This window comes from Hyperolius riggenbachi, chromosome 1 (assembly GCF_040937935.1).
Source record: "Hyperolius riggenbachi isolate aHypRig1 chromosome 1, aHypRig1.pri, whole genome shotgun sequence".
NCBI lineage: Eukaryota > Metazoa > Chordata > Amphibia > Anura > Hyperoliidae > Hyperolius > Hyperolius riggenbachi.
The window spans coordinates 392,677,157-392,688,829 of record NC_090646.1 but is presented as its reverse complement, the minus strand read 5'-3'; positions in this window follow the sequence as shown (position 1 = coordinate 392,688,829).

Sequence of the window (11,673 nt, the reverse complement as noted above, 5' to 3'; positions counted from 1 at the left end):
CAGCTGGTTAAAAATGTGTTTAAACCAATGTAACCCAGGTGGGGCTCTGAACCTGTTTCTGGTTCTTTACTATTCAAAGGGATTGTACAATACTTCCTCTGTCCCCTATTTTATATATTGTGTATTATGTGGGTTGAATATGTACCATTATTGTATTTCCAGTTTTACTGTGTTCAGTCAAGGTGTTGTACAGTATCTGAAAAAGTTGCTGTGATTTTTTTTTTTTTTCTTTATTTGTACTATTGTGTTCTGTGGTTATATTCTACACATTTGAATCATGGCTATTGGTCATTTTTAATACTTTCTCACTTTCTTGCATTATACCCCATTGTCGTTTTCTTCTCTTCATATTATATTTCAAATAGATACTGGCAAACTTTTTTTTTTGCAATGAAGTTTTGTGGCTACTTTCTCTCTTTACCATTTGTAGAGCTCAAAGGAGCAGCACTGCATGAAAGCTTTACACTCCCTATAGTTCCTTACAGGTGGGGATTATTCTGCCTGGTATCTGATGAAAGTGTGGACTGTTGTCTCACGTGCAAGATCTGCATAATTTAATATCTGTCTGACAAGATCTATTTGAAATCCAGGTTTACTGTTATTAAAAGGCCAGAAGGGACTGCAGTTAATAATAACATTTTCAATGAAGGTCTGCTTTAAGAAATAGGTGCAGGGATATATCTCGGCATCCGTAGAAAAAATATTGCAGCATGCTTGGAAATGTATTTAGCTTAAAGAAAATAGATCAAGAAGAAAATGAAATCTTCCACTGCTGACCATCTCCTGATACGGGTAGCATTAGATTGCTGGATGTACTGTTGTTCTTGTGTTTACTACAGGCCAACTTTAGACACGTTTTTATTTTGGTTTGGTAAGGTTATGAAGTTATTGTGGATTTTTTTCATCGTCTTGCCACCATGTGTGAGAATTTCCATCACTTCTTATCCAGGCATGAAGAGGGAAAGATCTATAGCGGAAACAGAGGCAAAGTGTGTAGTATGGGGAAGAGTTAGACCCCTGATTAGTTTTCATTATGAGCTCTCATATTTTTTTTCCTTCCTGGACTACCAATCCTACCTAATAATAAAACCTAACTGTCCCTCCATACTCCTGTCCCTGTGTGCTTGGGTCTGTGCTCTTTGCTACTGTGCATGTGCACAGCACGGACAGGAGGATGCAGGCGTGTGTGGATGAGGTGGGGAGAGACAGACCTAGAGCCCATTTTTAAACAGGCTTAGGTCTACTAGTCTACTAGTTTTAATAATAAAGTTGCTAAGCATAAGTGTGTTGATCAGTTATTTAGAAAGCATGATAGCCTGGGCATCATAATTTCTACAAGGAAATCAGCAGTGCTAGGCCCGTTTCCACTATCAGCCCATCCTATGGCGTGGCACTTGCTAGCACTCGGCACAGGCACTGGAAAGTCACCACACCCTTCCCCCCCCCCCCCCCCAGCCCAGAGAGGTATGGGGGATTCTGCCTACCTATATGGTAGGGGGGGGGGGGGAGATGTTCTACCTGGACCCTAGGGGTAGAGGGCCCCAGGGTCTCTTAAACCTTGCCCTGTCTGTGTAGCTTAACAATTGCCCTCAGTGCTGTCCTTCCCACATCCTTGATTTATTGCCGGTTTTCATGTACAGCTTTGTAGCTTGACAGAGACCCTTGTCTGCAGGGCCAGATTTTAGTCAAGGCCACAGGAGGCTGCAAATGGAGAGAATCACAAGGAAGAGATGAGCTGCTTCTCATAGATGTTACACATGGAAAGGAAACTACAAGAAAAGCTGGCGATGGGGTGGAAAAAAATATAAATCCCTGGGCTAGCTTGTGTGCATGATTTCTGTCAAAAAGCTTCATCTTTCTTACTAGTCTAAAGTATTGAAAAGGTGGCCACCACATTTTGATAAAAATAATCAATTTTGCTTTTCATTTGATATTGATTCTGTTGCTGTTCTTAAAAATCAAAGAAGAAATTGATTTATCTTGAAAATAATTGCATTCACTAAATCAATAGCATGTTGTTTTTTTTTTTTTTTTTTTAATTAATTTTATTGGAAAGTAAAATTGATGCATGTTATTATTAAAGTACTGCTGGACTGTAATTTTTTTGACCTGTTAAGAAAAAACACAGTATAACTCACCTACTTCACCATAATGGTGAAGATGTCGGCAAATACGAAAGGACATGGTGGCGGAATGGGAGAGGTGATAAGGTGGAAAAAGACAGAAAAGGGAACCCGGAGCAGGTGAGTTATGCTGTGGGGTTTTTTTTTTTAACAGGTCAAAAAATTACAAAGTTACAGATGGGTGTGGTCTGGAGTGTTCTTAGGGAGGATAACTGCCATTTCCTTCCCGCCCATAATCAACATTCTAGTCAGTTGACGATTTCGGCCTGACTAGAGCTGGGGGCACGGGACTGAGAGGATGGTGCTGTGACATGTCACAGCACCATTCACAAAATGACACCTAACGCAATCAAACCCCCTCTCAGTTCAGGGGTACTTTAAGGCAGTGGTCATACTTTGTGATTTCATAACTGAAATGGCAGGCTTTTTGCTGCAATGCAAAAATGCAAGTAGTGCTTTCCTATGGGCTTGCTGTGTTTCAGGAGCCATCTGCAAATCTCAGGGCAGTTTCTAGGCTAAAATGCACCCAGGGCGAGGGTGTAAAAATTACCAGCCCCCCCCCCCCCCCCCCCCCGCGCGGAGCCAGGTATAGGTGCCCGCAGTATAGGGTAGCCAGGTCTAGTTGCACTCAGTATAGGTCCCCCCCAGTATAGGTAGCCAGGCATAGCTGCCCCAGTATAGTTGCCCCCAGTATAGGTTAGCCAGGTAGGTGCCTCCAGTATAGGTAGCCAGTATAGTTGCCCCCAGTATAGGTTAGATAGGCAGGCGCCCCTGGTATAAGTTATAGGTAGGTGCCCCCAGTACAGGTTAGCTAGGTGGGTGCCTCTAATATAGGTAGCCAGAATAGTTGCCCCCAGTATAGGTTAGTTAGGTAGGTGCCTCCAATATAGGTAGCCAGTATAGTTGCCACCAGTATAGGCTAGCTAGGTAGGTAGGTGCCTCCAATACAGGTTAGGCAAGTAGGTGCACCCAGTATAGGTTAGATTAGGTAGGTGCCCCCCAGTATAGGTTAGATAGGTAGCTGCTCCCCAGTATAGGTTGGATAGGTAGCTGCTCCCCAGTATAGGTTAGATTAGGTAGCTGTCCCCCAGTATAGGTTAGATTAGGTAGCTGCCCCCCAGTATAGGTTAGATTTGGTAGGTGCCCCCCAAGTATAGGTTAGATTGGTAGCTGCCCCCCAGTGTAGGTTAGATAGGTAGCTGCCTCCTCCCCCCCCCCCCCCCAATATAGGTTAGATTAGGTAGCTTCCCTCCAGTATATCTTAGATTAGGTAGCTTCCCCCCAGTATAGCTTAGATTAGGTAGCTTCCCCCCAGTATAGCTTAGATTAGGTAGCTTCCCCCCAGTATACCTTATATAGGTAGCTGCCCCTCAGTATAGGTTAGATTAGGTAGCTGCCCCTCAGTATAGGTTAGATTAGGTAGCTGCCCCCCAGTATAGGTTAGATTAGGTAGGTGCCCCCCAGTATAGGTTAGATTGGTAGCTGCCCCCCAAGTATAGGTTAGATTGGTAGCTGCCCAAACCTTATACATTAGATTGGTAGCTGCCCCCACCGTATAGGTTAGATTGGTAGCTGCCCCCACTGTATAGGTTAGATAGGTAGCCACGCCCCAATATAGGTTAGATTAGGTAGCTGCCCCCCAGTGTAGGTTAGATTGGTAGCTGCCCCCCAGTATAGGTTAGATTAGAAAGCTTCCCCCCCAGTATAGCTTAGATTAGGTAGCTTTCCCCCAGTATAGCTTAGATAGGTAGCTGCCCCCCAGTATGTGCTATATTAGGTAGGTGCCCCCCACTATAGGTTAGATTGGTAGTTGTCCCCCCCCATATAGGTTAGATTGGTAGCTGCCCCCCAGTATAGGTTAGGTAGGTAGTAAGGTCCCCCCTATAATGGAGAGGGGGAGCTGCAGCCATGGGGAGGACAGCCTGACCTCTTCCTCTCCCCGGGCCGCCCTCCGTGCTCCCCCCTCAGATGCAGAGTGATTGCAGCAGGGAAGCGCTGTAAATAGTAACCCACCGCCCTGGTTCCAATCGCCGATCACTCACTTGCCACGGGTCTCCTGCTCTGCATAGACACGTATACACACGCTGCTTCCTGCTAAACAGGAATCAGCGTGTGTATATCCGAATATGCAGAGAGGAGACCAGCGGCTAGTGAGTGATCGGCGATTGGAACCAGGGAGGTGAGTTACTATTTACAGCGCTTCCCTGCTGCAATCACTCTGCATCTGAGGGGGGAGCACAGAGGGCGGCCCGGGGAGAGGAAGAGAGGGAGAGGTCAGGCTGCCCTCGCTGCGGCTCCCCTCTCCATTACAGCGCCCCCTCTCAATAGCGCTCAGGGCGGCCGCACGGCCCCTAGAAAACGGGCCTGGCAAATCTGTACAGTGTTTAACCCTCCTGGCGGTTAATTAAAACCGCCAGGGGGCAGCGCAGTACTATTTAAAAAATTTTTTTTTTTTTAAACATGTAGCTAGCCTAGCGCTAGCTGCATGACAGCCTCTGTGCAGCGGCATCTCCCTACCCTCTACGATCGCTTCCGGCGATCAAGCCCGTCCGGAAATCCCGTTCTGAACGGGATTCCCATTAGGGCTTCCCCCTGTCGGACGGGCGGGGTGATGTCACGACGTCAAAGGGAGTCCTGATCCACTCCTCAGAGCTGCCTGGCAGTGATTGGCCAGGAAGCGCACGGGGTCTGGGGGGGTGGCTAATCGGCGCAGAGCGGTGGCGATCGGGGTGCACACGCAGCTAGCAAAGTGCTAGCTGCGTGTAGAAAAAAAAAATGATGCAAAAAGGCCCAGCAGGGCCTGAGAAATCCTCCTGTGCGGCATAGCCCGAGTTCAGCTTGAGGTTACCGCCAGGAAGGTTAAAGGACAACTGAAGTGAGAAGAATATGGAGGCTGCCATATTTATTTCCTTTTAACCTTACTGGCAGTAACCCTGAGCTCTTTGCAGAGTATAGGGTGCAGTGGGCGTTTTTACTCACCTCCCGGGGGATCCAGACGTCGGTAGCCGTTCTCCTTAGTCAATTTAAGTTTTGCACAACCTCAACCACGTCGTGTGACCAGAAAACTGCTGATAGCAGGAGTGGCGTCACTTGTGTAGGATACCAAGTATAATCAAGTAGGTGCCACCACTCATCTGGTATATTGTGAAAAATATCTTTATTGGTACAAAAGTGCTGGAGTAAATAATGCTAAAACCACTTAAAAATGGAGCGCTCCCACACCACCAATCACACTGCGCCTCACATTCCCTCCTCACCACTCATACCAGGTACCGGTACCAGGAGCCTCTTTGGAACTCTTGTGGGTGTAAGTGGGTAGAATGAATAAACCGCAGTGTTCTTGGTATGTCCTATTAGGCTATATCCTAATCAAGGGTACAGTCCGCATCAACCAAAGCTTCAGGCAGCAGAAACCAATGCCAATCTTCACCTGACACAGCAGGACTTACCTATTCAGATTCTTACCGCCCTCTTTAGTGAAGTATCTTTCCGCTGGTATGTCACACCGATCTCCCTTGTCCCATCCTAGTATTCCAGGTCCAGGGATTGTTTTCCAGAGTCCTAGGTGGTCACCCAGCATGCATGCTTTGCAAGGTACCTCTCGGTTTGCCAGGTCGCCAGAGCGCTCCACACTGCTGTGCGGGTGTCAGGCCCCGCCCACCTATGCATTGCGCCCGCCTCTCACGAGCTTCAACTGGATGTGCGCGGTGGGGGCTTACTTCCTCCTTTATGCACTTCAAGCCAGGAACTCCCTTCCTCTAGTGCTGACATCACTTCCTGTCGTCAGTTCCAATGTGATGTTGCCAGTATGTGTGTAAAACACAAATGGCCTCAATTCACTAAGATCATGCTAGAGATAATAAGGCAAGAGAAAACTTACCTCCACACGTGAGAGAGTTATCTTACCTCTTCATTCCTTAAGTTAACTCTCCTGTAGTTAATTTACCTCCTCTGTAGTTATTTTCACATGCAGCTAATTAACAGCCTGTCTTTAACTCTGGAGTTATTTTAAGGATTGGAGAGTTAATTTAAAGACAGAAGAGTTAACTTTAGGCTTGCCTGAGGTAAAATGTTTCCTGAATACTACATGCCTTATCACCATGGTAACAACTCTAGAAGAGTTATTAAAGACAGGAGATAAGTTTAGTGAATTGAGGCCAATGTCTTCTACCGGCATTTTGACAGATGATGCTGCGACTTATAAATAACACTTATCGATATCAGCATGGCATACAGCATATACTAACTAGAAAGTAGAAGTTTTCATCCTTTTCTTCCTTATTTTACTTTACTGTGCAAGGAAATCTACATCTTTGTTCTTCCTTCCTGCACTGCTTAAAATAGTTCAAAGCTCAACAACCAGCGATTCACATAGAAACTAGGAATGGGAACGGGGGAGCTTTCTCCACTTTAGGAATATGTTATTCAACATCTACAGAAATGGAGCATAGTCCAGGTCACTATTTAAACCGGCTGGCTCCAGGGCTTTTAAGGTATAGATCCACCTGCTTTCTTTTTGGAGGAGGGCTTTCTCCCTATCACCTCCTCTTCCTTTGTCAGGTAATCTATAAATTCCTCGACACTTAAGGCCATCAACCTTTCCCTGATGCACAGTCCTAAAATGTTCTGCCACAGTACTCCTGAACTCTCCATTTTGTTGCCTGCCACACCTTGTATCACTAAGATGTTGTCCGATCCGTTTTTTCAGATGTTTTGTGGTCATGCCCACATAGATTTTGTTACACGGGCAGGTCAATTGGTAAACTACCCACTCTGAGTTGCAATTAATGTAACTGCGTATTTCCCACTCATGATCACCCGTTGAATCTTTAAATGTTTTAGTCACATCCACATACTGGCAAACATCCACACCTACACATGCCATTTGGAGGCTTGCCTCCCAACCACATCCTGTCCCTACTTTTTGGAACCCGTGAGTGGACCAATGCATCACGCAGACTTGGAGCCCTACGTGCTACCATTAGGGGTCTAACCCCCACTGCTCTAGAAATCTCAGGATCTGTCAAAAGGACCGACCAATGTCGCTCCAGTATTTGTAGAATTTTTGACCACTGGGCATTGAAGGGACTAATGAAACGGATGAGGTTAGATCCCTCTTTCTCATCCTTCCTCCTCTGTCCCTCCTCCCCACTTAAAGGGGAACTGAAGAGAGAGGTATATGGAGGCTGTCATGTTTATTTCCTTTTAGACAATACCAGTTGCCTGGCAGCCCTGCTGATCCTCTGCGTCTAATACTATTAGCCATAGCCCCTGAACAAGCATGCAGCAGATCAGGTGTTTCAGTGGTTCAGACTTATAAGTCTGATCTGACAAGACTAGCTGCATGCTTGTTTCTGGTTTTAATCAGATACTACTGCAGAGAAATAGACCACCAGGGCTGCCAGGCAACTGGTATTGATTAAAAGGAAATAAACATGACAGCCTCCATATACCTCTCTCTTCAGTTCCCCTTTAACAATGAGAGCCGAGGTCTGTTTATAGCTTTGTCTATACTGGAGCACAAGACTTCATGTCCATACCCTCTTTTTATGAACCTATCGTACATTTCACGCGCCTCTAAAATCACCTTCCCGTGAGCAATTACAACGGATGTGACAAAATTGCCCCGTCGGTATACCATCTTTAAAGAGACTCTGTAACAACAAAAACCTCCCCTGGGTGGTACTCACCTTGGGTGGGGGAAGCCTCCGGATCCTAATGAGGCTTCCCACGCCGTCCTCTGTCCCACGGGGGTCTCGCTGCAGCCCTCCGAACAGCCGGCGACAGAGCCGACTGTAGCTTCAATATTTACCTTTGCTGGCTCCAGCGGGGGCGCTGTGGCGACTTTCGGCACGGAAATAGACGGAAATACCCGATCTCCGTCGGGTCCGCTCTACTGCGCAGGCGCCGGAAACTTGGACCTGCGCAGTAGAGCAGACCCGACGGCGATCGGGTATTTCCGCCTACTTCGGCGCCGACAGCCATCAGAGCGCCTGCACAGGAGCCAGGAAGGTAAATATTGCGTCACGGCTGTACGGAGGGCTACATCGAGACCCCCGAGGGACGCAGGACGGCGTGGGAAGCCTCATTAGGATCCTGAGGCTTCCCCCACCCGAGGTGAGTATCCCCCAGGGGCCGTTTTGTCGTTACAGTTCCTCTTTAAGGCTACGTGGATGATGGCTGGTGGCATGGAGGAGAGTGTTCCCTGCTGTTGGTTTCCGGAAGGTTTTTGTTAACAACTTTTGTCCCTCTGCCCAAATCCACAGGTCAAGAAAGGAGATGCCTGATCGACTCTACACATAAGTGAGGTTAATATTCCGTTGGTTCTGGTTCAATTTATCAATAAACTGCTCCAGGCTCACCCCTCCACACCACCAGCACATCATCCATGTACCTCAGCCAGACTTTGACATGCTTATCAAACATGTCTTGGGTATAGACATCTTGGAGCTCCCATAAGCCCAGATGTAAACAGGCATAGGCAGGCGCGCAGGCCACGCCCATCGAAGTGCCTCGCACCTGCCTATAATGGGAGCCACCAAGAAGAAAGCAATTAGCCGTTCTCCTTCCTGTCCTCCGAGGCTCTGAATCACTCTGGTGCGATTGCGGTCATTGATCTCACTAGAGAGTTACAGCGCCACTCGAAGGACAGAGGGAAAATTGCAGCGCTGGAGCCCAGGGAGGTGAGTGAGAGCAGAGACTAGCGGCATGATGTTTTCCTGATTTTAGGGTCAAACATTTTAAAAAGACTAAAATCTGGAAATAATCATACCGCCAGGGAGGTTAAACAATACTAGTTGCCTGGCAGCCCTGCTGATCTATTTGGCTGCAGTATTATCTAAATCACCAGAAACAAGTAAGCAGCTAATCTTGTCAGATCTGACTGTCAGAAATACCTGATCTGCTGCCTGCTTGTTCAGGGTCTATGCCTAAAAGTATTAGCGGCAGAGAATCAGTAGGACTACCAGACAACTGGTATTACATAACGGAGTCTGAAGCGATTCCTAAAAAACAAAAAACAGTTACTTACCTAAGGAGAGGGAAGGCTCTGCATCCTATAGAGCCTTCCCGTTCCACCGCAGGCTCCTCCATTCAATTTTTCCCACTATGGAATGCTTCAAAAAGTCTTCAAACTCGAGTGCTCCCCAAAACAGGCAGCTCTCTACTGCAAGGACAGGAGAGCGTGCTCACGCATGCGCAGTACAGCGCAGCCCGTCTTCAGGTGCACTTTGGTGGATCGTGGTGACCAGGAGAAGAACGCGAAAGCTCTGGGTCCTATAGAGCACAGTTCCCCAACCCTGTCCTCAAGGCCCACCAACACTACATGTTTTGCAGGAAACCACAAACATGCACAGGTGAGGTAATTAGTGTCTCAGCAGAGCTGATTAACTACCTGTGTGGATTTCCACAAAACATGCACTGTTGGTGGGCCTTGAGGACAGGGTTGGGGAACAGTGCTCTATAGGAACCAGAGCCTTCCCTTTCTTTCGGTATTTTTTTTTTTCAGAATCGATTGAGACTACATTTAAAAGGAAATATATATGGCAGCCTCCATATCCTTCTCACTTCAGTTATCCTTTTAAAAAAAAAAAAGCCTGCATTACTTTTCCACACAATGCATGTGATTCATTGTTAGAAATTCACTGGCTACTCTAAAATAAAAAAAAAAAAAGAAAGTCTGCGTACACTAAGATATCGTGCAGAAAAGGGCAGGGACTACGCTGCATTTCCTGCAAACACAAGTGTGATCCCTCCCTGGAGATTACATTTTCTGTACCTTTTGTTTACTAAAATGACTTGGTAAAATAAGAAATGAAGATACCGGGGGAGGCAAGTAAAGTGTGATCCAGTGTTAATCGAAAAGGCAGAAATGCAGACATCAAACGTTAATTCCGGTGATACCTTTAATGACTAACTGTACAGGGTTTATTGGAAGCTTTCAAAACGTTACGTTTTTCTTCAGGTATTATACAATGTCACATGCCAACGCAAATGTGACATTATGTGTACGCAGCACCCAAGTGTGAAAATAACTGGTAAATGAGATGTGCAATAAGGTAATATACATTTCACAATTGCCTCATACCTTCATACTGCATAATTTCTGACCTTCGATGCAAGCCAGTCTCAAAAAATGTGTTTTACAAGCTGAAAGCACCTAGAGATAAAATGAATGCTACCAAGATTTGTATGCTATCTTATGCCTACTCTGTGGTCTGTATATTTGCTTATATTTTTAGTTTCTCATGGGGAATAAGCAATCAGTGGCTCTGTGCCCTGCATTTGCCTTCCACAGTGTATGGGGAAATGCTGGTTGCTTACCCTGAAACATCTGTTCTGCTTCCAAACTGATTTCACAGTGCTGATTTGCTAAAGAAACAAGAAATACCTTTTCTGGTTAAAGTGGATCCGAGGTGAACTTTTACTCATTGCATAATTGTGTTCCTTTCCTATTGTTTATAGGGCATTCCTCAAGCCAAATACTTTTTTGTTTTGTTTTAATACTCTAATTCCCTATAAACTAAAAAAGCCACACCCACAGATTTTCAGAGAGCCTTGGCAGTAGCAAGGGCTCATGGGAGCTCAGTCTGGGCAAGAGGAGGGGGAGGTGTTACTAGCCATTGATTTTAGAGGCAGAGGGGAGGAGGGAGGAGGAGAGGGGATTAGGCTGATGGCTCAAGATACAGATAAGCCTGCTTCTGTGTAATGTTTACAAACAACATGGCTGCTGTTGTTTCACAGGAATAAATAATCATATTTTATTAAAACTGTTTGCAGCTAGATTTGCTGTGTAAACCATCTCTAAACTATAGATAAGATATATAGACAAGTTTACTTGTTATAGTTAGTTTTTCATCTCGGATCCGCTTTAAGCTGCATTCACACCATGCTTAAGCAGTACTGTATCTGTTTTCCTGGATGCACTGTACCAGAGGCAGGGTCTGTTGCCACTCCAGAGCTTTGGTGTTTTTCATTCATTGTATGAAAGCTAGCAATTTGCTTTCCAGAAAAATGTGTGTAGGTCAGATTTTATCACAACTGAAATGGAATGGACCAAGGTGAACTGGTCCAGTGCAATCCTCAACTTGTTAAATGGACATAGTGTACAATTTGTAATGTAAACATCTTTCCCTTGCAACACCAGTTTCCCACCAAAATCTGAGAGCCATTATTTCCAAATTAAAAAGTATAGGCAACAGGGGCAAATGTAACCAGGAGTGTGTGATCTCATGCTGCCGGCATCAAGCCTTTTTTTCCCTGCAAGTGGGAACCACAATTTGATATGGGTACTTATTGATTAACATGGGCTATCAGATGGTCTGCAGCATCTGATTAATCAAATCAAAGATGAAAGTGCAAAGTTCGACCTCATCCTCAAGATCATGACAACAGTAGACGGCAAGATCAAGATAGCAGTTGACAATGAAAAGATTGAGTGTGTGAAGAAATTCACCTTCCTCGACTCTCAGATCGATCAAAATGGTGATTGTAGTCATGAAATAAAATGTTGGATAACCCTCGGCAGAAATGCAATGGTAAGCATGAACCA